Source organism: Schistocerca cancellata, unplaced genomic scaffold, assembly GCF_023864275.1.
Source record: "Schistocerca cancellata isolate TAMUIC-IGC-003103 unplaced genomic scaffold, iqSchCanc2.1 HiC_scaffold_322, whole genome shotgun sequence".
NCBI classification, from domain to species: domain Eukaryota; kingdom Metazoa; phylum Arthropoda; class Insecta; order Orthoptera; family Acrididae; genus Schistocerca; species Schistocerca cancellata.
The window spans coordinates 153,625-175,150 of NW_026046340.1; the positions used below are offsets into that span (position 1 = coordinate 153,625).

The 21,526-nt window shown below is 53.7% G+C and overlaps 34 non-coding genes across 34 annotated transcripts; 7 read left to right on the forward strand and 27 right to left on the reverse strand.

Annotated features, from left to right (window-relative positions):
- Positions 1-281: 281 nt before the first annotated feature.
- On the reverse strand, positions 282-352 carry Trnag-gcc (transfer RNA glycine (anticodon GCC)). The gene has a single exon. It is a non-coding gene; the product is annotated as a tRNA-Gly (tRNA).
- Positions 353-675: 323 nt separating this feature from the next.
- Positions 676-747, forward strand: Trnag-ucc (transfer RNA glycine (anticodon UCC)). Its single transcript has one exon. It is a non-coding gene; the product is annotated as a tRNA-Gly (tRNA).
- A 612-nt stretch (positions 748-1,359) lies between these two features.
- On the reverse strand, positions 1,360-1,433 carry Trnai-aau (transfer RNA isoleucine (anticodon AAU)). The gene has a single exon. It is a non-coding gene; the product is annotated as a tRNA-Ile (tRNA).
- A 198-nt stretch (positions 1,434-1,631) lies between these two features.
- Trnae-uuc (transfer RNA glutamic acid (anticodon UUC)) lies at positions 1,632-1,703 on the reverse strand. Its single transcript has one exon. It is a non-coding gene; the product is annotated as a tRNA-Glu (tRNA).
- A 303-nt stretch (positions 1,704-2,006) lies between these two features.
- On the reverse strand, positions 2,007-2,079 carry Trnam-cau (transfer RNA methionine (anticodon CAU)). The gene has a single exon. It is a non-coding gene; the product is annotated as a tRNA-Met (tRNA).
- A 382-nt stretch (positions 2,080-2,461) lies between these two features.
- Trnag-gcc (transfer RNA glycine (anticodon GCC)) lies at positions 2,462-2,532 on the reverse strand. The gene has a single exon. It is a non-coding gene; the product is annotated as a tRNA-Gly (tRNA).
- Positions 2,533-2,855: 323 nt separating this feature from the next.
- Positions 2,856-2,927, forward strand: Trnag-ucc (transfer RNA glycine (anticodon UCC)). Its single transcript has one exon. It is a non-coding gene; the product is annotated as a tRNA-Gly (tRNA).
- A 612-nt stretch (positions 2,928-3,539) lies between these two features.
- On the reverse strand, positions 3,540-3,613 carry Trnai-aau (transfer RNA isoleucine (anticodon AAU)). The gene has a single exon. It is a non-coding gene; the product is annotated as a tRNA-Ile (tRNA).
- Positions 3,614-3,811: 198 nt separating this feature from the next.
- On the reverse strand, positions 3,812-3,883 carry Trnae-uuc (transfer RNA glutamic acid (anticodon UUC)). Its single transcript has one exon. It is a non-coding gene; the product is annotated as a tRNA-Glu (tRNA).
- Positions 3,884-4,186: 303 nt separating this feature from the next.
- Positions 4,187-4,259, reverse strand: Trnam-cau (transfer RNA methionine (anticodon CAU)). Its single transcript has one exon. It is a non-coding gene; the product is annotated as a tRNA-Met (tRNA).
- Positions 4,260-4,641: 382 nt separating this feature from the next.
- Positions 4,642-4,712, reverse strand: Trnag-gcc (transfer RNA glycine (anticodon GCC)). The gene has a single exon. It is a non-coding gene; the product is annotated as a tRNA-Gly (tRNA).
- Positions 4,713-5,035: 323 nt separating this feature from the next.
- Positions 5,036-5,107, forward strand: Trnag-ucc (transfer RNA glycine (anticodon UCC)). Its single transcript has one exon. It is a non-coding gene; the product is annotated as a tRNA-Gly (tRNA).
- Positions 5,108-5,719: 612 nt separating this feature from the next.
- Positions 5,720-5,793, reverse strand: Trnai-aau (transfer RNA isoleucine (anticodon AAU)). Its single transcript has one exon. It is a non-coding gene; the product is annotated as a tRNA-Ile (tRNA).
- A 198-nt stretch (positions 5,794-5,991) lies between these two features.
- Trnae-uuc (transfer RNA glutamic acid (anticodon UUC)) lies at positions 5,992-6,063 on the reverse strand. The gene has a single exon. It is a non-coding gene; the product is annotated as a tRNA-Glu (tRNA).
- A 303-nt stretch (positions 6,064-6,366) lies between these two features.
- Positions 6,367-6,439, reverse strand: Trnam-cau (transfer RNA methionine (anticodon CAU)). The gene has a single exon. It is a non-coding gene; the product is annotated as a tRNA-Met (tRNA).
- Positions 6,440-6,821: 382 nt separating this feature from the next.
- Positions 6,822-6,892, reverse strand: Trnag-gcc (transfer RNA glycine (anticodon GCC)). The gene has a single exon. It is a non-coding gene; the product is annotated as a tRNA-Gly (tRNA).
- Positions 6,893-7,215: 323 nt separating this feature from the next.
- Trnag-ucc (transfer RNA glycine (anticodon UCC)) lies at positions 7,216-7,287 on the forward strand. The gene has a single exon. It is a non-coding gene; the product is annotated as a tRNA-Gly (tRNA).
- Positions 7,288-7,887: 600 nt separating this feature from the next.
- Trnai-aau (transfer RNA isoleucine (anticodon AAU)) lies at positions 7,888-7,961 on the reverse strand. Its single transcript has one exon. It is a non-coding gene; the product is annotated as a tRNA-Ile (tRNA).
- Positions 7,962-8,159: 198 nt separating this feature from the next.
- Positions 8,160-8,231, reverse strand: Trnae-uuc (transfer RNA glutamic acid (anticodon UUC)). Its single transcript has one exon. It is a non-coding gene; the product is annotated as a tRNA-Glu (tRNA).
- A 303-nt stretch (positions 8,232-8,534) lies between these two features.
- On the reverse strand, positions 8,535-8,607 carry Trnam-cau (transfer RNA methionine (anticodon CAU)). Its single transcript has one exon. It is a non-coding gene; the product is annotated as a tRNA-Met (tRNA).
- Positions 8,608-15,086: 6,479 nt separating this feature from the next.
- Trnag-ucc (transfer RNA glycine (anticodon UCC)) lies at positions 15,087-15,158 on the forward strand. Its single transcript has one exon. It is a non-coding gene; the product is annotated as a tRNA-Gly (tRNA).
- A 712-nt stretch (positions 15,159-15,870) lies between these two features.
- Positions 15,871-15,944, reverse strand: Trnai-aau (transfer RNA isoleucine (anticodon AAU)). The gene has a single exon. It is a non-coding gene; the product is annotated as a tRNA-Ile (tRNA).
- A 198-nt stretch (positions 15,945-16,142) lies between these two features.
- On the reverse strand, positions 16,143-16,214 carry Trnae-uuc (transfer RNA glutamic acid (anticodon UUC)). Its single transcript has one exon. It is a non-coding gene; the product is annotated as a tRNA-Glu (tRNA).
- A 303-nt stretch (positions 16,215-16,517) lies between these two features.
- On the reverse strand, positions 16,518-16,590 carry Trnam-cau (transfer RNA methionine (anticodon CAU)). The gene has a single exon. It is a non-coding gene; the product is annotated as a tRNA-Met (tRNA).
- A 382-nt stretch (positions 16,591-16,972) lies between these two features.
- Positions 16,973-17,043, reverse strand: Trnag-gcc (transfer RNA glycine (anticodon GCC)). Its single transcript has one exon. It is a non-coding gene; the product is annotated as a tRNA-Gly (tRNA).
- Positions 17,044-17,366: 323 nt separating this feature from the next.
- Trnag-ucc (transfer RNA glycine (anticodon UCC)) lies at positions 17,367-17,438 on the forward strand. The gene has a single exon. It is a non-coding gene; the product is annotated as a tRNA-Gly (tRNA).
- A 766-nt stretch (positions 17,439-18,204) lies between these two features.
- Positions 18,205-18,278, reverse strand: Trnai-aau (transfer RNA isoleucine (anticodon AAU)). The gene has a single exon. It is a non-coding gene; the product is annotated as a tRNA-Ile (tRNA).
- Positions 18,279-18,476: 198 nt separating this feature from the next.
- Trnae-uuc (transfer RNA glutamic acid (anticodon UUC)) lies at positions 18,477-18,548 on the reverse strand. Its single transcript has one exon. It is a non-coding gene; the product is annotated as a tRNA-Glu (tRNA).
- A 303-nt stretch (positions 18,549-18,851) lies between these two features.
- On the reverse strand, positions 18,852-18,924 carry Trnam-cau (transfer RNA methionine (anticodon CAU)). Its single transcript has one exon. It is a non-coding gene; the product is annotated as a tRNA-Met (tRNA).
- A 382-nt stretch (positions 18,925-19,306) lies between these two features.
- On the reverse strand, positions 19,307-19,377 carry Trnag-gcc (transfer RNA glycine (anticodon GCC)). The gene has a single exon. It is a non-coding gene; the product is annotated as a tRNA-Gly (tRNA).
- Positions 19,378-19,695: 318 nt separating this feature from the next.
- Positions 19,696-19,767, forward strand: Trnag-ucc (transfer RNA glycine (anticodon UCC)). The gene has a single exon. It is a non-coding gene; the product is annotated as a tRNA-Gly (tRNA).
- A 742-nt stretch (positions 19,768-20,509) lies between these two features.
- Positions 20,510-20,583, reverse strand: Trnai-aau (transfer RNA isoleucine (anticodon AAU)). Its single transcript has one exon. It is a non-coding gene; the product is annotated as a tRNA-Ile (tRNA).
- Positions 20,584-20,839: 256 nt separating this feature from the next.
- Trnae-cuc (transfer RNA glutamic acid (anticodon CUC)) lies at positions 20,840-20,911 on the reverse strand. The gene has a single exon. It is a non-coding gene; the product is annotated as a tRNA-Glu (tRNA).
- A 457-nt stretch (positions 20,912-21,368) lies between these two features.
- On the reverse strand, positions 21,369-21,441 carry Trnam-cau (transfer RNA methionine (anticodon CAU)). Its single transcript has one exon. It is a non-coding gene; the product is annotated as a tRNA-Met (tRNA).
- Positions 21,442-21,526: the final 85 nt, after the last annotated feature.

Genomic DNA, 21,526 nt, shown 5'->3' on the forward strand with positions numbered 1-21,526 from the left:
TACACGTGCATTGCCGGCCCAGTTGATTGCGGTGTTGCTGCAGCTTTTGCAACCATAGGCAGCACTCCCCGTCGTTCAAGTTCAATGCCTCGGAGGCACCTGGACACAGCAACTTGTGAGGCCAGGCCGACGCCAGTCCGTAGAACATGACGCGAGCGTCCGAGTGGGGAACCGCGCGTGCTGCGTTCTCGTTTCTTCTCAAGGGAATCCCGCTATACATTCTTGTGGATCGTGCATCTCAAGCGCGCAAGTCACACGGCACCGCGGGAAAAGCAAAATGATGCATCGGCCGGGAATCGAACCCGGGCCGCCCGCGTGGCAGGCGAGCATTCTACCACTGAACCACCGATGCTCAGCTAGTTCACAGCTTCCTGGTGCTTTCCGCTGCAGACGTCTGAGGGGAAAGTGGGACTGCCGTCCAGCGCCGTCGCATCCTCTCGAGAGAATGCTACAGACGCTGAATCCTGCACTGCACTGCTTAAAAATGATCGTCTAAGTACTCTTGCGGCGCACGCACGCGACGACTCTTGCCAAAGGACGCGAAATGTGCGTAGAGACGCTGCCTGGATGAGCTCGCCTACCCCGTAACGCGCCTACAGCTACGACCACCTTCAGGCGCCGCTGACAGGCGGGAAGCAGACACAGCGCGGCTCGCGAGGCGCGGAAGGCAACTGTGCGGTGGTGGTGTAATGGTCAGCATAGTTGCCTTCCAAGCAGTTGATCCGGGTTCGATTCCCGGCCACCGCAGCAGGCTTTTACTTTTGCGTATAAGTACTTTTGCCACGCGTCCTTAAATTAATGTTTCTTTCCCCATCTTACTCGCTGCAGGCCACCCTATAGCGTGTGCGTCGATTCCCCTTGAGTCTCGACTTGTCTCGACTTTGCTCAGCTGACGCGAGAGCTGACGCTCTCCAGTCGGCCTATATCAACACGACAAGCACGAGAAACGACTGAGAGAGGCAAGGAGAGGCGAGGCGGTGGACACACAGCACGCCGCTTCATTACACGGTGGCGTCTCCCTGACTGAATCGGGCTGCAGCTGCGAAAAGAAAGGAGAAAGACAAATAGGAAGCAAAATTGCCAACAGTACCCTGCGTTCCCATGCGGTCACCCGCCCAAGCACTGACAGGGGCCAAAGTTGTTACACGTCGGCAATCGGACATTTTCTTTCGTTTTCTCTTTGCCGTATCAGAACCAGCGTATTCAACATATTGTGGCCATTGCCGAGCGAATGCTGTAGCGCTTGCCGACAAGTCGGGTTCGGATCCTCTGTCAACGTCCACGCAGGGCGATGATCTTTTGGCCATCACACTCGCCAGCTGAAATCGGCACTGCCTTTTCGTAGTAGTAAAAGCGTACTGGCCCGTGGGGGGATCGAACCCACGACCTTCGCGTTATTAGCACGACGCTCTAACCAACTGAGCTAACGGGCCTCGACGCGGACGGTTGCTCAGCCCTATGCTGGAAACACGTGGCATGAAGCCACACGCCACTTCTAGGGTCACTGTGTGCCTGCTCCGCTCGTCCATGTTCTGCTGGCGGTCATGAAACAGTAGCTGAATTGCGAACAGGACGGGAAACGGCAGCACGCACAGCTGAAACTTGAGACGATTCGTGTGGAAAAAATTCCGTTCCGGTACCGGGAATCGAACCCGGGCCTCCTGGGTGAAAGCCAGGTATCCTAGCCACTAGACCACACCGGAGTTCGGCGTTCGTTGGACGGATCGGATGGTCTCTCGCACATTTCGTGCCGAGTCCCGCGTCGGCACCCTTCTCTCTTTGCGAGCGTCTTTGCGCATACTGACTGGCAAGGCGCGCACCTCAAAAGTCTCAGAGCAATGCATTTGGCTTCTTGCTCTACTGGGAGAAGAGGAAAAGGAAAGCTGTAAGTATCAATAACAGGAAGTAAACATTTTCTCGCTGAAGCGTTGAAACGTTGTGGATAACAAACAAGAAATAAGTTCGAGCACTAGCGACAGCACCACCGTGACTCACAGAAAATTAAATGCCCCGGGTGAGAATCGAACTCACGACCTTAAAATTATGAGACTTACGCGCTGCCTACTGCGCTACCGAGGCAGGGGGACGGGGGGAGACCGCTGGTCCTGGAATCTGGGTAAGCAGCGTACCCAATGTTCGACGCAGAGATACACTACTTCGTGGTTAACGCGTTCTGTTGCTACACGTGCATTGCCGGCCCAGTTGATTGCGGTGTTGCTGCAGCTTTTGCAACCATAGGCAGCACTCCCCGTCGTTCAAGTTCAATGCCTCGGAGGCACCTGGACACAGCAACTTGTGAGGCCAGGCCGACGCCAGTCCGTAGAACATGACGCGAGCGTCCGAGTGGGGAACCGCGCGTGCTGCGTTCTCGTTTCTTCTCAAGGGAATCCCGCTATACATTCTTGTGGATCGTGCATCTCAAGCGCGCAAGTCACACGGCACCGCGGGAAAAGCAAAATGATGCATCGGCCGGGAATCGAACCCGGGCCGCCCGCGTGGCAGGCGAGCATTCTACCACTGAACCACCGATGCTCAGCTAGTTCACAGCTTCCTGGTGCTTTCCGCTGCAGACGTCTGAGGGGAAAGTGGGACTGCCGTCCAGCGCCGTCGCATCCTCTCGAGAGAATGCTACAGACGCTGAATCCTGCACTGCACTGCTTAAAAATGATCGTCTAAGTACTCTTGCGGCGCACGCACGCGACGACTCTTGCCAAAGGACGCGAAATGTGCGTAGAGACGCTGCCTGGATGAGCTCGCCTACCCCGTAACGCGCCTACAGCTACGACCACCTTCAGGCGCCGCTGACAGGCGGGAAGCAGACACAGCGCGGCTCGCGAGGCGCGGAAGGCAACTGTGCGGTGGTGGTGTAATGGTCAGCATAGTTGCCTTCCAAGCAGTTGATCCGGGTTCGATTCCCGGCCACCGCAGCAGGCTTTTACTTTTGCGTATAAGTACTTTTGCCACGCGTCCTTAAATTAATGTTTCTTTCCCCATCTTACTCGCTGCAGGCCACCCTATAGCGTGTGCGTCGATTCCCCTTGAGTCTCGACTTGTCTCGACTTTGCTCAGCTGACGCGAGAGCTGACGCTCTCCAGTCGGCCTATATCAACACGACAAGCACGAGAAACGACTGAGAGAGGCAAGGAGAGGCGAGGCGGTGGACACACAGCACGCCGCTTCATTACACGGTGGCGTCTCCCTGACTGAATCGGGCTGCAGCTGCGAAAAGAAAGGAGAAAGACAAATAGGAAGCAAAATTGCCAACAGTACCCTGCGTTCCCATGCGGTCACCCGCCCAAGCACTGACAGGGGCCAAAGTTGTTACACGTCGGCAATCGGACATTTTCTTTCGTTTTCTCTTTGCCGTATCAGAACCAGCGTATTCAACATATTGTGGCCATTGCCGAGCGAATGCTGTAGCGCTTGCCGACAAGTCGGGTTCGGATCCTCTGTCAACGTCCACGCAGGGCGATGATCTTTTGGCCATCACACTCGCCAGCTGAAATCGGCACTGCCTTTTCGTAGTAGTAAAAGCGTACTGGCCCGTGGGGGGATCGAACCCACGACCTTCGCGTTATTAGCACGACGCTCTAACCAACTGAGCTAACGGGCCTCGACGCGGACGGTTGCTCAGCCCTATGCTGGAAACACGTGGCATGAAGCCACACGCCACTTCTAGGGTCACTGTGTGCCTGCTCCGCTCGTCCATGTTCTGCTGGCGGTCATGAAACAGTAGCTGAATTGCGAACAGGACGGGAAACGGCAGCACGCACAGCTGAAACTTGAGACGATTCGTGTGGAAAAAATTCCGTTCCGGTACCGGGAATCGAACCCGGGCCTCCTGGGTGAAAGCCAGGTATCCTAGCCACTAGACCACACCGGAGTTCGGCGTTCGTTGGACGGATCGGATGGTCTCTCGCACATTTCGTGCCGAGTCCCGCGTCGGCACCCTTCTCTCTTTGCGAGCGTCTTTGCGCATACTGACTGGCAAGGCGCGCACCTCAAAAGTCTCAGAGCAATGCATTTGGCTTCTTGCTCTACTGGGAGAAGAGGAAAAGGAAAGCTGTAAGTATCAATAACAGGAAGTAAACATTTTCTCGCTGAAGCGTTGAAACGTTGTGGATAACAAACAAGAAATAAGTTCGAGCACTAGCGACAGCACCACCGTGACTCACAGAAAATTAAATGCCCCGGGTGAGAATCGAACTCACGACCTTAAAATTATGAGACTTACGCGCTGCCTACTGCGCTACCGAGGCAGGGGGACGGGGGGAGACCGCTGGTCCTGGAATCTGGGTAAGCAGCGTACCCAATGTTAGACGCAGAGATACACTACTTCGTGGTTAACGCGTTCTGTTGCTACACGTGCATTGCCGGCCCAGTTGATTGCGGTGTTGCTGCAGCTTTTGCAACCATAGGCAGCACTCCCCGTCGTTCAAGTTCAATGCCTCGGAGGCACCTGGACACAGCAACTTGTGAGGCCAGGCCGACGCCAGTCCGTAGAACATGACGCGAGCGTCCGAGTGGGGAACCGCGCGTGCTGCGTTCTCGTTTCTTCTCAAGGGAATCCCGCTATACATTCTTGTGGATCGTGCATCTCAAGCGCGCAAGTCACACGGCACCGCGGGAAAAGCAAAATGATGCATCGGCCGGGAATCGAACCCGGGCCGCCCGCGTGGCAGGCGAGCATTCTACCACTGAACCACCGATGCTCAGCTAGTTCACAGCTTCCTGGTGCTTTCCGCTGCAGACGTCTGAGGGGAAAGTGGGACTGCCGTCCAGCGCCGTCGCATCCTCTCGAGAGAATGCTACAGACGCTGAATCCTGCACTGCACTGCTTAAAAATGATCGTCTAAGTACTCTTGCGGCGCACGCACGCGACGACTCTTGCCAAAGGACGCGAAATGTGCGTAGAGACGCTGCCTGGATGAGCTCGCCTACCCCGTAACGCGCCTACAGCTACGACCACCTTCAGGCGCCGCTGACAGGCGGGAAGCAGACACAGCGCGGCTCGCGAGGCGCGGAAGGCAACTGTGCGGTGGTGGTGTAATGGTCAGCATAGTTGCCTTCCAAGCAGTTGATCCGGGTTCGATTCCCGGCCACCGCAGCAGGCTTTTACTTTTGCGTATAAGTACTTTTGCCACGCGTCCTTAAATTAATGTTTCTTTCCCCATCTTACTCGCTGCAGGCCACCCTATAGCGTGTGCGTCGATTCCCCTTGAGTCTCGACTTGTCTCGACTTTGCTCAGCTGACGCGAGAGCTGACGCTCTCCAGTCGGCCTATATCAACACGACAAGCACGAGAAACGACTGAGAGAGGCAAGGAGAGGCGAGGCGGTGGACACACAGCACGCCGCTTCATTACACGGTGGCGTCTCCCTGACTGAATCGGGCTGCAGCTGCGAAAAGAAAGGAGAAAGACAAATAGGAAGCAAAATTGCCAACAGTACCCTGCGTTCCCATGCGGTCACCCGCCCAAGCACTGACAGGGGCCAAAGTTGTTACACGTCGGCAATCGGACATTTTCTTTCGTTTTCTCTTTGCCGTATCAGAACCAGCGTATTCAACATATTGTGGCCATTGCCGAGCGAATGCTGTAGCGCTTGCCGACAAGTCGGGTTCGGATCCTCTGTCAACGTCCACGCAGGGCGATGATCTTTTGGCCATCACACTCGCCAGCTGAAATCGGCACTGCCTTTTCGTAGTAGTAAAAGCGTACTGGCCCGTGGGGGGATCGAACCCACGACCTTCGCGTTATTAGCACGACGCTCTAACCAACTGAGCTAACGGGCCTCGACGCGGACGGTTGCTCAGCCCTATGCTGGAAACACGTGGCATGAAGCCACACGCCACTTCTAGGGTCACTGTGTGCCTGCTCCGCTCGTCCATGTTCTGCTGGCGGTCATGAAACAGTAGCTGAATTGCGAACAGGACGGGAAACGGCAGCACGCACAGCTGAAACTTGAGACGATTCGTGTGGAAAAAATTCCGTTCCGGTACCGGGAATCGAACCCGGGCCTCCTGGGTGAAAGCCAGGTATCCTAGCCACTAGACCACACCGGAGTTCGGCGTTCGTTGGACGTATCGGATGGTCTCTCGCACATTTCGTGCCGAGTCCCGCGTCGGCACCCTTCTCTCTTTGCGAGCGTCTTTGCGCATACTGACTGGCAAGGCGCGCACCTCAAAAGTCTCAGAGCAATGCATTTGGCTTCTTGCTCTACTGGGAGAAGAGGAAAAGGAAAGCTGTAAGTATCAATAACAGGAAGTAAACATTTTCTCGCTGAAGCGTTGAAACGTTGTGGATAACAAACAAGAAATAAGTTCGAGCACTAGCGACAGCACCACCGTGACTCACAGAAAATTAAATGCCCCGGGTGAGAATCGAACTCACGACCTTAAAATTATGAGACTTACGCGCTGCCTACTGCGCTACCGAGGCAGGGGGACGGGGGTAGTCCGCTGGTCCTGGAATCTGGGTAAGCAGCGTACCCAATGTTAGACGCAGAGATACACTACTTCGTGGTTAACGCGTTCTGTTGCTACACGTGCATTGCCGGCCCAGTTGATTGCGGTGTTGCTGCAGCTTTTGCAACCATAGGCAGCACTCCCCGTCGTTCAAGTTCAATGCCTCGGAGGCACCTGGACACAGCAACTTGTGAGGCCAGGCCGACGCCAGTCCGTAGAACATGACGCGAGCGTCCGAGTGGGGAACCGCGCGTGCTGCGTTCTCGTTTCTTCTCAAGGGAATCCCGCTATACATTCTTGTGGATCGTGCATCTCAAGCGCGCAAGTCACACGGCACCGCGGGAAAAGCAAAATGATGCATCGGCCGGGAATCGAACCCGGGCCGCCCGCGTGGCAGGCGAGCATTCTACCACTGAACCACCGATGCTCAGCTAGTTCACAGCTTCCTGGTGCTTTCCGCTGCAGACGTCTGAGGGGAAAGTGGGACTGCCGTCCAGCGCCGTCGCATCCTCTCGAGAGAATGCTACAGACGCTGAATCCTGCACTGCACTGCTTAAAAATGATCGTCTAAGTACTCTTGCGGCGCACGCACGCGACGACTCTTGCCAAAGGACGCGAAATGTGCGTAGAGACGCTGCCTGGATGAGCTCGCCTACCCCGTAACGCGCCTACAGCTACGACCACCTTCAGGCGCCGCTGACAGGCGGGAAGCAGACACAGCGCGGCTCGCGAGGCGCGGAAGGCAACTGTGCGGTGGTGGTGTAATGGTCAGCATAGTTGCCTTCCAAGCAGTTGATCCGGGGTCGATTCCCGGCCACCGCAGCAGGCTTTTACTTTTGCGTATAAGTACTTTTGCCACGCGTCCTTAAATTAATGTTTCTTTCCCCATCTTACTCGCTGCAGGCCACCCTATAGCGTGTGCGTCGATTCCCCTTGAGTCTCGACTTGTCTCGACTTTGCTCAGCTGACGCTCTCCAGTCGGCCTATATCAACACGACAAGCACGAGAAACGACTGAGAGAGGCAAGGAGAGGCGAGGCGGTGGACACACAGCACGCCGCTTCATTACACGGTGGCGTCTCCCTGACTGAATCGGGCTGCAGCTGCGAAAAGAAAGGAGAAAGACAAATAGGAAGCAAAATTGCCAACAGTACCCTGCGTTCCCATGCGGTCACCCGCCCAAGCACTGACAGGGGCCAAAGTTGTTACACGTCGGCAATCGGACATTTTCTTTCGTTTTCTCTTTGCCGTATCAGAACCAGCGTATTCAACATATTGTGGCCATTGCCGAGCGAATGCTGTAGCGCTTGCCGACAAGTCGGGTTCGGATCCTCTGTCAACGTCCACGCAGGGCGATGATCTTTTGGCCATCACACTCGCCAGCTGAAATCGGCACTGCCTTTTCGTAGTAGTAAAAGCGTACTGGCCCGTGGGGGGATCGAACCCACGACCTTCGCGTTATTAGCACGACGCTCTAACCAACTGAGCTAACGGGCCTCGACGCGGACGGTTGCTCAGCCCTACGCTGGAAACACGTGGCATGAAGCCACACGCCACTTCTAGGGTCACTGTGTGCCTGCTCCGCTCGTCCATGTTCTGCTGGCGGTCATGAAACAGTAGCTGAATTGCGAACAGGACGGGAAACGGCAGCACGCACAGCTGAAACTTGAGACGATTCGTGTGGAAAAAATTCCGTTCCGGTACCGGGAATCGAACCCGGGCCTCCTGGGTGAAAGCCAGGTATCCTAGCCACTAGACCACACCGGAGTTCGGCGTTCGTTGGACGGATCGGATGGTCTCTCGCACATTTCGTGCCGAGTCCCGCGTCGGCACCCTTCTCTCTCTGCGAGCGTCTTTGCGCATACTGACTGGCAAGGCGCGCACCTCAAAAGTCTCAGAGCAATGCATTTGGCTTCTTGCTCTACTGGGAGAAGAGGAAAAGGAAAGCTGTAAGTATCAATAACAGGAAGTAAACATTTTCTCGCTGAAGCGTTGAAACGTTGTGGATAACAAACAAGAAATAAGTTCGAGCACTAGCGACAGCACCACCGTGACTCACAGAAAATTAAATGCCCCGGGTGAGAATCGAACTCACGACCTTAAAATTATGAGACTTACGCGCTGCCTACTGCGCTACCGAGGCAGGGGGACGGGGGGAGACCGCTGGTCCTGGAATCTGGGTAAGCAGCGTACCCAATGTTAGACGCAGAGATACACTACTTCGTGGTTAACGCGTTCTGTTGCTACACGTGCATTGCCGGCCCAGTTGATTGCGGTGTTGCTGCAGCTTTTGCAACCATAGGCAGCACTCCCCGTCGTTCAAGTTCAATGCCTCGGAGGCACCTGGACACAGCAACTTGTGAGGCCAGGCCGACGCCAGTCCGTAGAACATGACGCGAGCGTCCGAGTGGGGAACCGCGCGTGCTGCGTTCTCGTTTCTTCTCAAGGGAATCCCGCTATACATTCTTGTGGATCGTGCATCTCAAGCGCGCAAGTCACACGGCACCGCGGGAAAAGCAAAATGATGCATCGGCCGGGAATCGAACCCGGGCCGCCCGCGTGGCAGGCGAGCATTCTACCACTTTTTTTTTTTTTTTTTTTTTAAGTGTTTTAGGGCCTCCCAACTCCCCTTATAGCCCTCCTTGCTCTCACCAAAGTATGCCTTCATCGGCGAGCTTCAACGCTATCATATCTGTTGTGGTACATGCTCGTCGCTGACGGCTTCTCTCGTGGATCGTGGTGTGAAAATCAATAAATAAAAGAACATCCTTCCACATAGTCAAATCTGCTGTCATTCCATGGAATGCACAATAAAAGACACCGTACATCTTCAAACGGTGAAAATGTCAAAATAAAACATCCATTCTAAAAGAAGCCACAGGCGACTAGGAACTAAAAGTCTTAAGAGAGTTCTTCTTTGTAAAAGAAAAAACACAATAAATACTATGTCCATTCTTGGAGAACAAGATGCGCTTGGAGAAGACAAACTAAAAACCCACTCCGAAGTTCATAAGAAGAAGGTAGGGAAAGGAAAGTAAAATAATATTGTCACTTCCATGGGAGAAACGAAATGCATCACTGCGGTAAGTCAGATAAAAGAAATGAAAAATATTTTTCTTCTGCAGCGCATAATATCCTCACAGACGCATCAAAACCATCTGGCGAAATGCAAACATAAACGATTGAAAAATGAACAATAAAAGAGATTGTCTCCTCAGTCTTCAATAGAGTTTTCTGTGTATCAATGATTGAACGTCTTCGCGTAACCATGTTGTAACGCCGCACGTAGAAAATTGGCAAAAAGTTCGTTGTAATGCTTGAGCCGCTTTACATGGGAATGTGCATCCCACATGTACGCTAAATAAGTACACACGTCCTTAACTTGGCAGTCCAGAATTGCAAAGACCGTGTGGCCTAGGAGCCACACCATTGTATTGTGCTTCGCGCGAGGGAACGGTTTAAACCCTGGCGCAAGGACTTCATTGACAGTCACGTGTGAGGGTGTCGTCCTGTTGATCAGAGCCACCATGACCCTACACAGTTCCCAGACGGCCGACACAAGGCGACATTGAAAGCGATGCTCCCGTGTGTCCGGAACGCCGCAAGCACCACAGTTGGCAGACGGCAGCAGGCGGATGTCCGAGAGACGTTGGTTTGTGGCCACCGTATTGTTGACCAGTTTATACCACTGGGACCGAACGCCGGAGGGCAACACTGAGTGATGAATATTAAGCCACACTTGCCGCCAGTTGGTCGCGGGGAAGCGAAGAGCGAGCTTGTGAGGGGGTGGCCTCCCCACCATCGCCGCATACAATCCGCGAACATTCCGGTTCCTGTCCAGCGCCGTTTCCAGTACGTAGCTCCGCTGCAGGTAGTAAGCTCTGACGTAGCCGAGTTGATACGGGATGCCCACCACGGACACCGGTGCGCTCTCGGAGGGCGGCCGGTAAGCGACGAGCAGGGCCGCCGCCGTTCCATCCGGGCTGTCAGCTTGCAGGGCGGCCGTGCGGTGCACCAGCAGCGCCGAACACTTCCGGGAAAAATCTACGAGGCCGAGTCCCCCGAATGTGGTGTCGAGGACGCAGGTCGCCGCCCGAACCTTGAAAATTTCGTGGCGCCACAGGAGCCAGTACGCGGCCTGCGAGAATGATCGGGCGAGTGGTCGTGGGACGTCCAGGAGTTGTGCCACGTACCAGGCCTTGGAATACACGGCGCTGTTAATTAGGTCGACCTTCTGGAGGAGGGTGAGGCGTCGGCTGGCGTAAGTCTTACAGAGGCCTTTGACATGATTGAGCAGCCGGCGCCAGGTGCGCGCCCGCATCTGCTGAGGATTAGCGGTAACATCGAGGCCCAAGATCGTATGAGTACGGGCTACTCGAAACCAAGTCTGATCGGGATCCACTTCGCAATTTCCTAAAGGAATCAATACAGTCTTCTTTGGATTAATCAGGGCACCCGACGCACATTCATACAACCCCAGTAAGGGCCGGATTTGATGAAAATCGGTGTCGTTGCCGATAAAAACACCTACGTCGTCAGCGTAAGCGAGACACTTCACTGAGGCACGATGAATATCCACGCCGCCTATCGTGCGGTCTAGCGCTCGCAACAGTGGGTCCAAAGCAATTACAAAAAGGTACATAGATAAGGGACAGCCCTGTCGCACCGATCTACTAAGAACGATAGGTGGCGTTCGCCATCCATTAATTGTCACCACCGAACTGGCCCCTGTCAGGAAATGGCGAATCACGCGAAGGAAGCGGAAGCCAAAACCCATCCTTTCCAGAACTTGCATCAAATAATCGTGGCTCATCCTGTCAAAAGCATTCGCAAAGTCCACAGAAAGGACTGCTGCTGAAAGTCGGTGGACGGCGGAGTAAGCGATGACGTCACGATAGGTTGATGCCGCATTGAATATGGTCCGCCTCTTAACGCCGCAGGATTGATATGGACAGATGACATTGTCCATGACTGCCTGCATCTTCGCCGCAACACATCTGGCCGCCAGCTTGTAATGAGCATTTAACAGCGTAATTGGCCTCAGATCGGTGACACGGCACGTACCCCGTTTTTTGGGGATAAGAACAATGTGCCCTTCGAGAAACTGACTCGGGATGGCAATGCCGCGAAGCACTTCGTTCACCACTACCGTAAATTTGTCCCCTACAATATCCCAGAAAGCAATATAAAATTCTGTAGGAAGACCGTCGGGTCCAGGCGACTTGCCCGTTGTACTGGCTTTCAATATCTGTAATACTTCCTGGTTCGACATCTCTGCAACCAGCTCTTCACGGTCATGATCGGACAAGCAGTCTACTAAGTCTTGTAATAAAAGCCGCGTGGCCTCGCCGTCCGCGGTAGCGTCGTGAAAAAGCGAAGTATAATAGTCGGCGATATGGCGGACAATTTCGTGCCGCTGCGATAAGACAATCCCCGCATCAGTTTCCAACGCATCAATATACTTTTTGCGAGCCTGTTTCTTCTCCCGGGCAAGATGATAGAGCGACGGCTCCTCGTCGTCGATGTGGCACAAGGGACGGCTCCGAATCGTTAAACCTTTCGACCTTTCCCGGTGCAACCGCAGAATTCTGGCTTTAATTTTGCTCAGACGGAGTCTAACGTTGGCATCGGGGCCAACAGGTGAATTGATAGCATCCTGTAAGCACTGCTGATAAAATGCCAACGTACGCCTGTGCCAGTAACTCGCTTCGCGACTATATAATTGCGCCGCCTTCCGCAAAACCGGTTTGGCATGCGCCACCCACCACTCGATGCAGGACCCGTAATTGTGGACTTTCGCTAAACACCGCTGCCACGCAACACGCACCTCCGCACGGAGCCCTTCGGCACCCAGATACCCGGTATTCAATTTCCAATATGTTGGAAGAGATTTCGTGCGACAGCACTGCAACCGCAAAGCACACACGTAGCCACAATGATCACTCATGGCGACAGGCAGAACTTCGACTGCGCATAAAGCGTCCGTTAGCTCCCGTGATACGTAGATTCTATCAATTCTACTGGCTCCTCCAGTAGAAAAGTGCGTATACTGCGTCATGATGGGGTGGTAGTGACGCCACGAATCACGCAATTCCGCTGCAGTTAAAAGGGTATTCAGTTCTGCACATTTAGTGGGGGTGGGATATTGGTCCGCATTGGCAACAACACAATTAAAATCGCCACCGAATATAATGGGACGAGCCGTGGCCAAAAAGGGGCATACGTCCGTGGTAAAAAAACGAGCTCTTGTGCGTTTTTGGTCAGTCCCCGAGGGCACATACACGTTGACAAATTGGACGCCCGCAATGACACACGCCAGTACACGACCATCAGGGAGAAGTCTGATGTCCGTAGGTTCGAAAAACGACTTAAATAAAATTGCTGTGCCACAGTTATTGTCACTATTAAGATTGTAAATAGCATCGTAGCCTGGAATATTGCTGAAAACATCACTAGACACTTCTTGAAGAAGGGCAATACTAAAATTTCCATGATATAATACATCTTTAAAAGCAGCTACCTTGTGCACCGCTGAGATACCGGCAACGTTTAATGTCAAAACAGAAAACACACTCGATGGGTGTGGGTGCGTTGACATTTTAAGCAGATGGACAAGACAGAGCAATATAAAAAGCACCAACGAAGTGATAAAAACGCTGGACTGACACTTAAATGAATGGCAGCTGGCATAAAATGGAAATTTCAATAGTTCTTAAAACACTGTAGTGGTTAGTAGCAAGTCTTCAAAAATATGGCACAACAATACACTGGACACAGTTCAAGACACATTCGTTTCTAGGTCAAGTGCAATGTAGGTGGACTCATGACATCGATGTGAATCTGCGCGCATTTCTACTGGCCCCCCTCGTCCTCCTGCTGCTGCCACCACGGGCTGTGAGTGTCAGGTGGCGGGGGTGGTCGTGCGTCGCTCGACGGCTTGGTGGCTTCCGCCTGGCCGCCGCGCGATGCGACGGCCGGCTGTGACGGCACAGAGTGTTTGCGCGGGCGCTGTGGTGACTGCTCACTGCTCTGTTCCAATTTACGCTTCGCAGCGGCAATGTCCTGTTCCTTCCCGGCACTGAGAAATTGTTTCAACCGTTCAGTGTGTGCTCGAATCTTCTCTGTCCTGGCGGGGCTGCTACTACGGGAGGAACCCTGTGACATTGCCTCACTTTCACTGCCACTCTCCGTGGCTGGCGGATTCGCGAGGGAGGCCGGGTTCTGATCCTTGACCTGTTTACCCTTGCTCCGCTGGCGACGTTGCTTTTTACTTTCCGCTGAAGGCGTTACAGTAGCGGCAGGAGCGGGTACCGGGAGGGACGGCGGGGGTAAAGAAGCGTCTGTTGCCTCCACCGACTCCGATGGAACGGCAGCAGTATTAACAGGGCATATGTCCCTTTCGTCATCAACCCGGTCGGTCGGGGTAGGCGGGTCCTCCACAACCTCCATTTCCTCCTGCCCGACAGTCGTGTTACCATGTTCCGCGACAGGCGTGTCTTCGACGGAAACAATGGCCGTCGGTCGGGCGGTCGGACGATCGGTCGGACCGTTAAAAGATGTTCCTGCTACAACCTCACTCATGAGAGGCACAAACTTATCGCCACCACCCACATCTTCGCGCGGTAACTGAACTGGCCGACGGCGAGGGCAGTCACCCCTCAAATGTTCCGTGGAATGGCAAACGGCACATGTCGGCGGTTGCCCGATATATGAGATTTGTGCACGAACCCCACCGATTACAAAATAGGAAGGAATATGTTGTCTCAAATCCATCCGGACACTACGCACGCCACTAGCTACTTTGTAACGGTATGCACTCGACCACTTCTCCATTGTAATATTCAGAACGTCACCAAAACGAGACAAAGCACGAGATAAAATTTGATCAGGGCATTCCGGTGGTACATTAAAAACACGGACAGTTCGAATTCCATACCCTGACGCCACGATTTGCACAGTACTAATACTGCCGTCTGCATGTTTAAAACGGCGACTGCCACCAAATTTAGCAACAAATTTTTCACACATGTCACCAGAGGTAAATTTCAAGAACAAGCAATACTGAACAAAGTCCAATTGAAAGGTGTCTACGATTTCTTCCGGTATCTTTAAGTCTTCGAATAACCATTCGTGTATTTCAAATGCGGTAGGGCGGACAGCACTTCTATCAAAGACACACTGAGCGGTGTTAGCTCTCGAAAATGTCGACATTTTGTTACTTACAAATCTTGAAATCAGAAATCACGAAGAACGAAGCGCCAAAGTCCCGGCGATGTAAACAAATCGACGACGGCAGCGGAGTTCCGCGCGACGTGCTGCCTGGTGCTTTCCGCGCAGACGTCTGAGGGGAAAGTGGGACTGCCGTCCAGCGCCGTCGCATCCTCTAGAGAGAATGCTACAGACGCTGAATCCTGCACTGCACTGCTTAAAAATGATCGTCTAAGTACTCTTGCGGCGCACGCACGCGACGACTCTTGCCAAAGGACGCGAAATGTGCGTAGAGACGCTGCCTGGATGAGCTCGCCTACCCCGTAACGCGCCTACAGCTACGACCACCTTCAGGCGCCGCTGACAGGCGGGAAGCAGACACAGCGCGGCTCGCGAGGCGCGGAAGGCAACTGTGCGGTGGTGGTGTAATGGTCAGCATAGTTGCCTTCCAAGCAGTTGATCCGGGTTCGATTCCCGGCCACCGCAGCAGGCTTTTACTTTTGCGTATAAGTACTTTTGCCACGCGTCCTTAAATTAATGTTTCTTTCCCCATCTTACTCGCTGCAGGCCACCCTATAGCGTGTGCGTCGATTCCCCTTGAGTCTCGACTTGTCTCGACTTGTCTCGACTTGTCTCGACTTGTCTCGACTTGTCTCGACTTGTCTCGACTTGTCTCGACTTGTCTCGACTTGTCTCGACTTGTCTCGACTTGTCTCGACTTTGCTCAGCTGACGCGAGAGCTGACGCTCTCCAGTCGGCCTATATCAACACGACAAGCACGAGAAACGACTGAGAGAGGCAAGGAGAGGCGAGGCGGTGGACACACAGCACGCCGCTTCATTACACGGTGGCGTCTCCCTGACTGAATCGGGCTGCAGCTGCGAAAAGAAAGGAGAAAGACAAATAGGAAGCAAAATTGCCAACAGTACCCTGCGTTCCCATGCGGTCACCCGCCCAAGCACTGACAGGGGCCAAAGTTGTTACACGTCGGCAATCGGACATTTTCTTTCGTTTTCTCTTTGCCGTATCAGAACCAGCGTATTCAACATATTGTGGCCATTGCCGAGCGAATGCTGTAGCGCTTGCCGACAAGTCGGGTTCGGATCCTCTGTCAACGTCCACGCAGGGCGATGATCTTTTGGCCATCACACTCGCCAGCTGAAATCGGCGCTGCCTTTTCGTAGTAGTAAAAGCGTACTGGCCCGTGGGGGGATCGAACCCACGACCTTCGCGTTATTAGCACGACGCTCTAACCAACTGAGCTAACGGGCCTCGACGCGGACGGTTGCTCAGCCCTACGCTGGAAACACGTGGCATGAAGCCACACGCCACTTCTAGGGTCACTGTGTGCCTGCTCCGCTCGTCCATGTTCTGCTGGCGGTCATGAAACAGTAGCTGAATTGCGAACAGGACGGGAAACGGCAGCACGCACAGCTGAAACTTGAGACGATTCGTGTGGAAAAAATTCCGTTCCGGTACCGGGAATCGAACCCGGGCCTCCTGGGTGAAAGCCAGGTATCCTAGCCACTAGACCACACCGGAGTTCGGCGTTCGTTGGACGGATCGGATGGTCTCTCGCACATTTCGTGCCGAGTCCCGCGTCGGCACCCTTCTCTCTTTGCGAGCGTCTTTGCGCATACTGACTGGCAAGGCGCGCACCTCAAAAGTCTCAGAGCAATGCATTTGGCTTCTTGCTCTACTGGGAGAAGAGGAAAAGGAAAGCTGTAAGTATCAATAACAGGAAGTAAACATTTTCTCGCTGAAGCGTTGAAACGTTGTGGATAACAAACAAGAAATAAGTTCGAGCACTAGCGACAGCACCACCGTGACTCACAGAAAATTAAATGCCCCGGGTGAGAATCGAACTCACGACCTTAAAATTATGAGACTTACGCGCTGCCTACTGCGCTACCGAGGCAGGGGGACGGGGGGAGACCGCTGGTCCTGGAATCTGGGTAAGCAGCGTACCCAATGTTAGACGCAGAGATACACTACTTCGTGGTTAACGCGTTCTGTTGCTACACGTGCATTGCCGGCCCAGTTGATTGCGGTGTTGCTGCAGCTTTTGCAACCATAGGCAGCACTCCCCGTCGTTCAAGTTCAATGCCTCGGAGGCACCTGGACACAGCAACTTGTGAGGCCAGGCCGACGCCAGTCCGTAGAACATGACGCGAGCGTCCGAGTGGGGAACCGCGCGTGCTGCGTTCTCGTTTCTTCTCAAGGGAATCCCGCTATACATTCTTGTGGATCGTGCATCTCAAGCGCGCAAGTCACACGGCACCGCGGGAAAAGCAAAATGATGCATCGGCCGGGAATCGAACCCGGGCCGCCCGCGTGGCAGGCGAGCATTCTACCACTGAACCACCGATGCTCAGCTAGTTCACAGCTTCCTGGTGCTTTCCGCTGCAGACGTCTGAGGGGAAAGTGGGACTGCCGTCCAGCGCCGTCGCATCCTCTCGAGAGAATGCTACAGACGCTGAATCCTGCACTGCACTGCTTAAAAATGATCGTCTAAGTACTCTTGCGGCGCACGCACGCGACGACTCTCGCCAAAGGACGCGAAATGTGCGTAGAGACGCTGCCTGGATGAGCTCGCCTACCCCGTAACGCGCCTACAGCTACGACCACCTTCAGGCGCCGCTGACAGGCGGGAAGCAGACACAGCGCGGCTCGCGAGGCGCGGAAGGCAACTGTGCGGTGGTGGTGTAATGGTCAGCATAGTTGCCTTCCAAGCAGTTGATCCGGGGTCGATTCCCGGCCACCGCAGCAGGCTTTTACTTTTGCGTATAAGTACTTTTGCCACGCGTCCTTAAATTAATGTTTCTTTCCCCATCTTACTCGCTGCAGGCCACCCTATAGCGTGTGCGTCGATTCCCCTTGAGTCTCGACTTGTCTCGACTTGTCTCGACTTGTCTCGACTTTTGTCTCGACTTTTGTCTCGACTTGTCTCGACTTGTCTCGACTTGTCTCGACTTGTCTCGACTTGTCTCGACTTGTCTCGACTTGTCTCGACTTGTCTCGACTTGTCTCGACTTGTCTCGACTTGTCTCGACTTTGCTCAGCTGACGCGAGAGCTGACGCTCTCCAGTCGGCCTATATCAACACGACAAGCACGAGAAACGACTGAGAGAGGCAAGGAGAGGCGAGGCGGTGGACACACAGCACGCCGCTTCATTACACGGTGGCGTCTCCCTGACTGAATCGGGCTGCAGCTGCGAAAAGAAAGGAGAAAGACAAATAGGAAGCAAAATTGCCAACAGTACCCTGCGTTCCCATGCGGTCACCCGCCCAAGCACTGACAGGGGCCAAAGTTTTTACACGTCGGCAATCGGACATTTTCTTTCGTTTTCTCTTTGCCGTATCAGAACCAGCGTATTCAACATATTGTGGCCATTGCCGAGCGAATGCTGTAGCGCTTGCCGACAAGTCGGGTTCGGGTCCTCTGTCAACGTCCACGCAGGGCGATGATCTTTTGGCCATCACAATCGCAAGCTGAAATCGGCGCTGCCTTTTCGTAGTAGTAAAAGCGTACTGGCCCGTGGGGGGATCGAACCCACGACCTTCGCGTTATTAGCACGACGCTCTAACCAACTGAGCTAACGGGCCTCGACGCGGACAGTTGCTCAGCCCTACGCTGGAAACACGTGGCATGAAGCCACACGCCACTTCTAGGGTCACTGTGTGCCTGCTCCGCTCGTCCATGTTCTGCTGGCGGTCATGAAACAGTAGCTGAATTGCGAACACGACGGGAAACGGCAGCACGCACAGCTGAAACTTGAGACGATTCGTGTGGAAAAAATTCCGTTCCGGTACCGGGAATCGAACCCGGGCCTCCTGGGTGAAAGCCAGGTATCCTAGCCACTAGACCACACCGGAGTTCGGCGTTCGTTGGACGGATCGGATGGTCTCTCGCACATTTCGTGCCGAGTCCCGCTTCGGCACCCTTCTCTCTTTGCGAGCGTCTTTGCGCATACTGACTGGCAAGGCGCGCACCTCAAAAGTCTCAGAGCAATGCATTTGGCTTCTTGCTCTACTGGGAGAAGAGGAAAAGGAAAGCTGTAAGTATCAATAACAGGAAGTAAACATTTTCTCGCTGAAGCGTTGAAACGTTGTGGATAACAAACAAGAAATAAGTTCGAGCACTAGCGACAGCACCACCGTGACTCACAGAAAATTAAATGCCCCGGGTGAGAATCGAACTCACGACCTTAAAATTATGAGACTTACGCGCTGCCTACTGCGCTACCGAGGCAGGGGGACGGGGGGAGACCGCTGGTCCTGGAATCTGGGTAAGCAGCGTACCCAATGTTAGACGCAGAGATACACTACTTCGTGGTTAACGCGTTCTGTTGCTACACGTGCATTGCCGGCCCAGTTGATTGCGGTGTTGCTGCAGCTTTTGCAACCATAGGCAGCACTCCCCGTCGTTCAAGTTCAATGCCTCGGAGGCACCTGGACACAGCAACTTGTGAGGCCAGGCCGACGCCAGTCCGTAGAACATGACGCGAGCGTCCGAGTGGGGAACCGCGCGTGCTGCGTTCTCGTTTCTTCTCAAGGGAATCCCGCTATACATTCTTGTGGATCGTGCATCTCAAGCGCGCAAGTCACACGGCACCGCGGGAAAAGCAAAATGATGCATCGGCCGGGAATCGAACCCGGGCCGCCCGCGTGGCAGGCGAGAATTCTACCACTGAACCACCGATGCTCAGCTAGTTCACAGCTTCCTGGTGCTTTCCGCTGCAGACGTCTGAGGGGAAAGTGGGACTGCCGTCCAGCGCCGTCGCATCCTCTCGAGAGAATGCTACAGACGCTGAATCCTGCACTGCACTGCTTAAAAATGATCGTCTAAGTACTCTTGCGGCGCACGCACGCGACGACTCTTGCCAAAGGACGCGAAATGTGCGTAGAGACGCTGCCTGGATGAGCTCGCCTACCCCGTAACGCGCCTACAGCTACGACCACCTTCAGGCGCCGCTGACAGGCGGGAAGCAGACACAGCGCGGCGTGCGCGGACGGAAACCGTGCGGTGGTGGTGTAATGGTCAGCATAGTTGCCTTCCAAGCAGTTGATCCGGGTTCGATTCCCGGCCACCGCAGCCGGCTTTTACTTTTGCGTATGAGTACTTTTGCCACGCGTCCTTCAATTAATGTTTCTTTCCCCATCTTACTCGCTGCAGGCCACCCTATAGCGTGTGCGTCGATTCCCCTTCAGTCTCGACTTGTCTCGACTTTGCTCAGCTGACGCGAGAGCTGACGCTCTCCAATCGGCCTATATAAAAAGGACAAGCACGCAAAACGACTGAGAGAGGTATGGCGAGGCGGGCGGGCACCACATTACTTATGCCTCAAGTAAATACCTGCTGCCTGTTATCATGTATTGTCTGATTTTACATGTTCTGTCAGACAAATTCAGTTTTATTTCTAGTAGTTTTTTTTTTCTTTGTTGAAAATATTTCAACACGCTCCTTCATTTCACTGTGGCCGCACGGCGAGACCTGGCATACGGAGAGGCAAAATGTGGCGCCAGTGCCCTTGACCGAATAGCGCTGCAGCTCCGATACCGAAGAGGAAAGAGAAATACGAATTGAAACTATCGGCAGTGCCGTGTGTTCGCAGGCGGTCACCCGCCCAAGCACTGACAACGCCCAGCTTCGCGCAGTAGCGGTGATCGGACGAGAAACTGTGTGCTCACCGTGCTGTGACCAGTGAAGTGTTTTAGCGCGTCCCGACAAGTCGCGTTCTGGTCCCCTATCAGCTCGCACACGATGTGACGATTTCTTTGTCACCATACTTCCCCGCCGAAATCGACGTTGCCTTTTTGAAAGAGTGAAATCGTAGTGACCCGTGGGGGGATCGAACCCACGACCTTCGCGTTATTAGCACGACGCTCTAACCAACTGAGCTAACGGGCCTCGGTGCAGACAGTCTTCCATCGCTTCACGGGAATTGCTCTGCGTATTGCCATGTAAAATTTCTATGGTAGCAGTCCAACAGTGGACCAGCGTCTCTTCTCCCTTTATTCCGCTGCTCGTAGTAATTTCATTGCGTGCCCGTTTCTCTCGACTGTTTTCAGCTGACGTTTATGAACCAGTAGCTATAATGCGAGGAGGACGTGAAACAGCTTTCGCAGGGTCAAAACTTGTCGTGATTTTTTCCGAAAAAATTCCGTTCCGGTACCGGGAATCGAACCCGGGCCTCTTGGGTGAGAGCCAGGTATCCTAGCCACTAGACCACACCGGACGTGCACAGTCTTTTCGGCGTTTACACCCGGTCCACTTGCTTTCCGTGTCGCACTTTCCCTGTTTGCGAGCACCTTTTCGCGCGCCCATGGCGAGGCGCGAATGTCAAAAGTCACAAGCCATTGCTTTATGCCTCGTTGTTACAGGGGTAGGAGGAAAAGCAAAGCTGTAAGTAGTAATGTTTATTTACTTATTTCGCAAGTAAAGACCTGCTGCCTGTTATCATACAGCAGGTCATACATTGTGTGACTTTACACGTTATATCGTACGAAATTCAGTTTTATTACTAGTACTTTTTTTCCTTGAAAATTTTACATAAGGACTGCAAGTAGTAATAACGGGAAGTAAACATTATCACGCTGAGTCGGTGAAGCCTTGTGGATAACAAAGTACAAAGTGTTTCGCTCCTTCGCAAACCCCAGCGGCGTCAAATTAGCTGTGGACGAAAGTAAATTAAATGCCCCGGGTGAGGATCGAACTCACGACCTTAAGATTATGAGACTTACGCGCTGCCTACTGCGCTACCGAGGCAAGTGTTCGCCACGCCTTCTGGAATCTCGGTAAGTACCAAATACCAGTGGTAGAGAGTCTGCACTTCCTGGCTCATTTTTTTCTG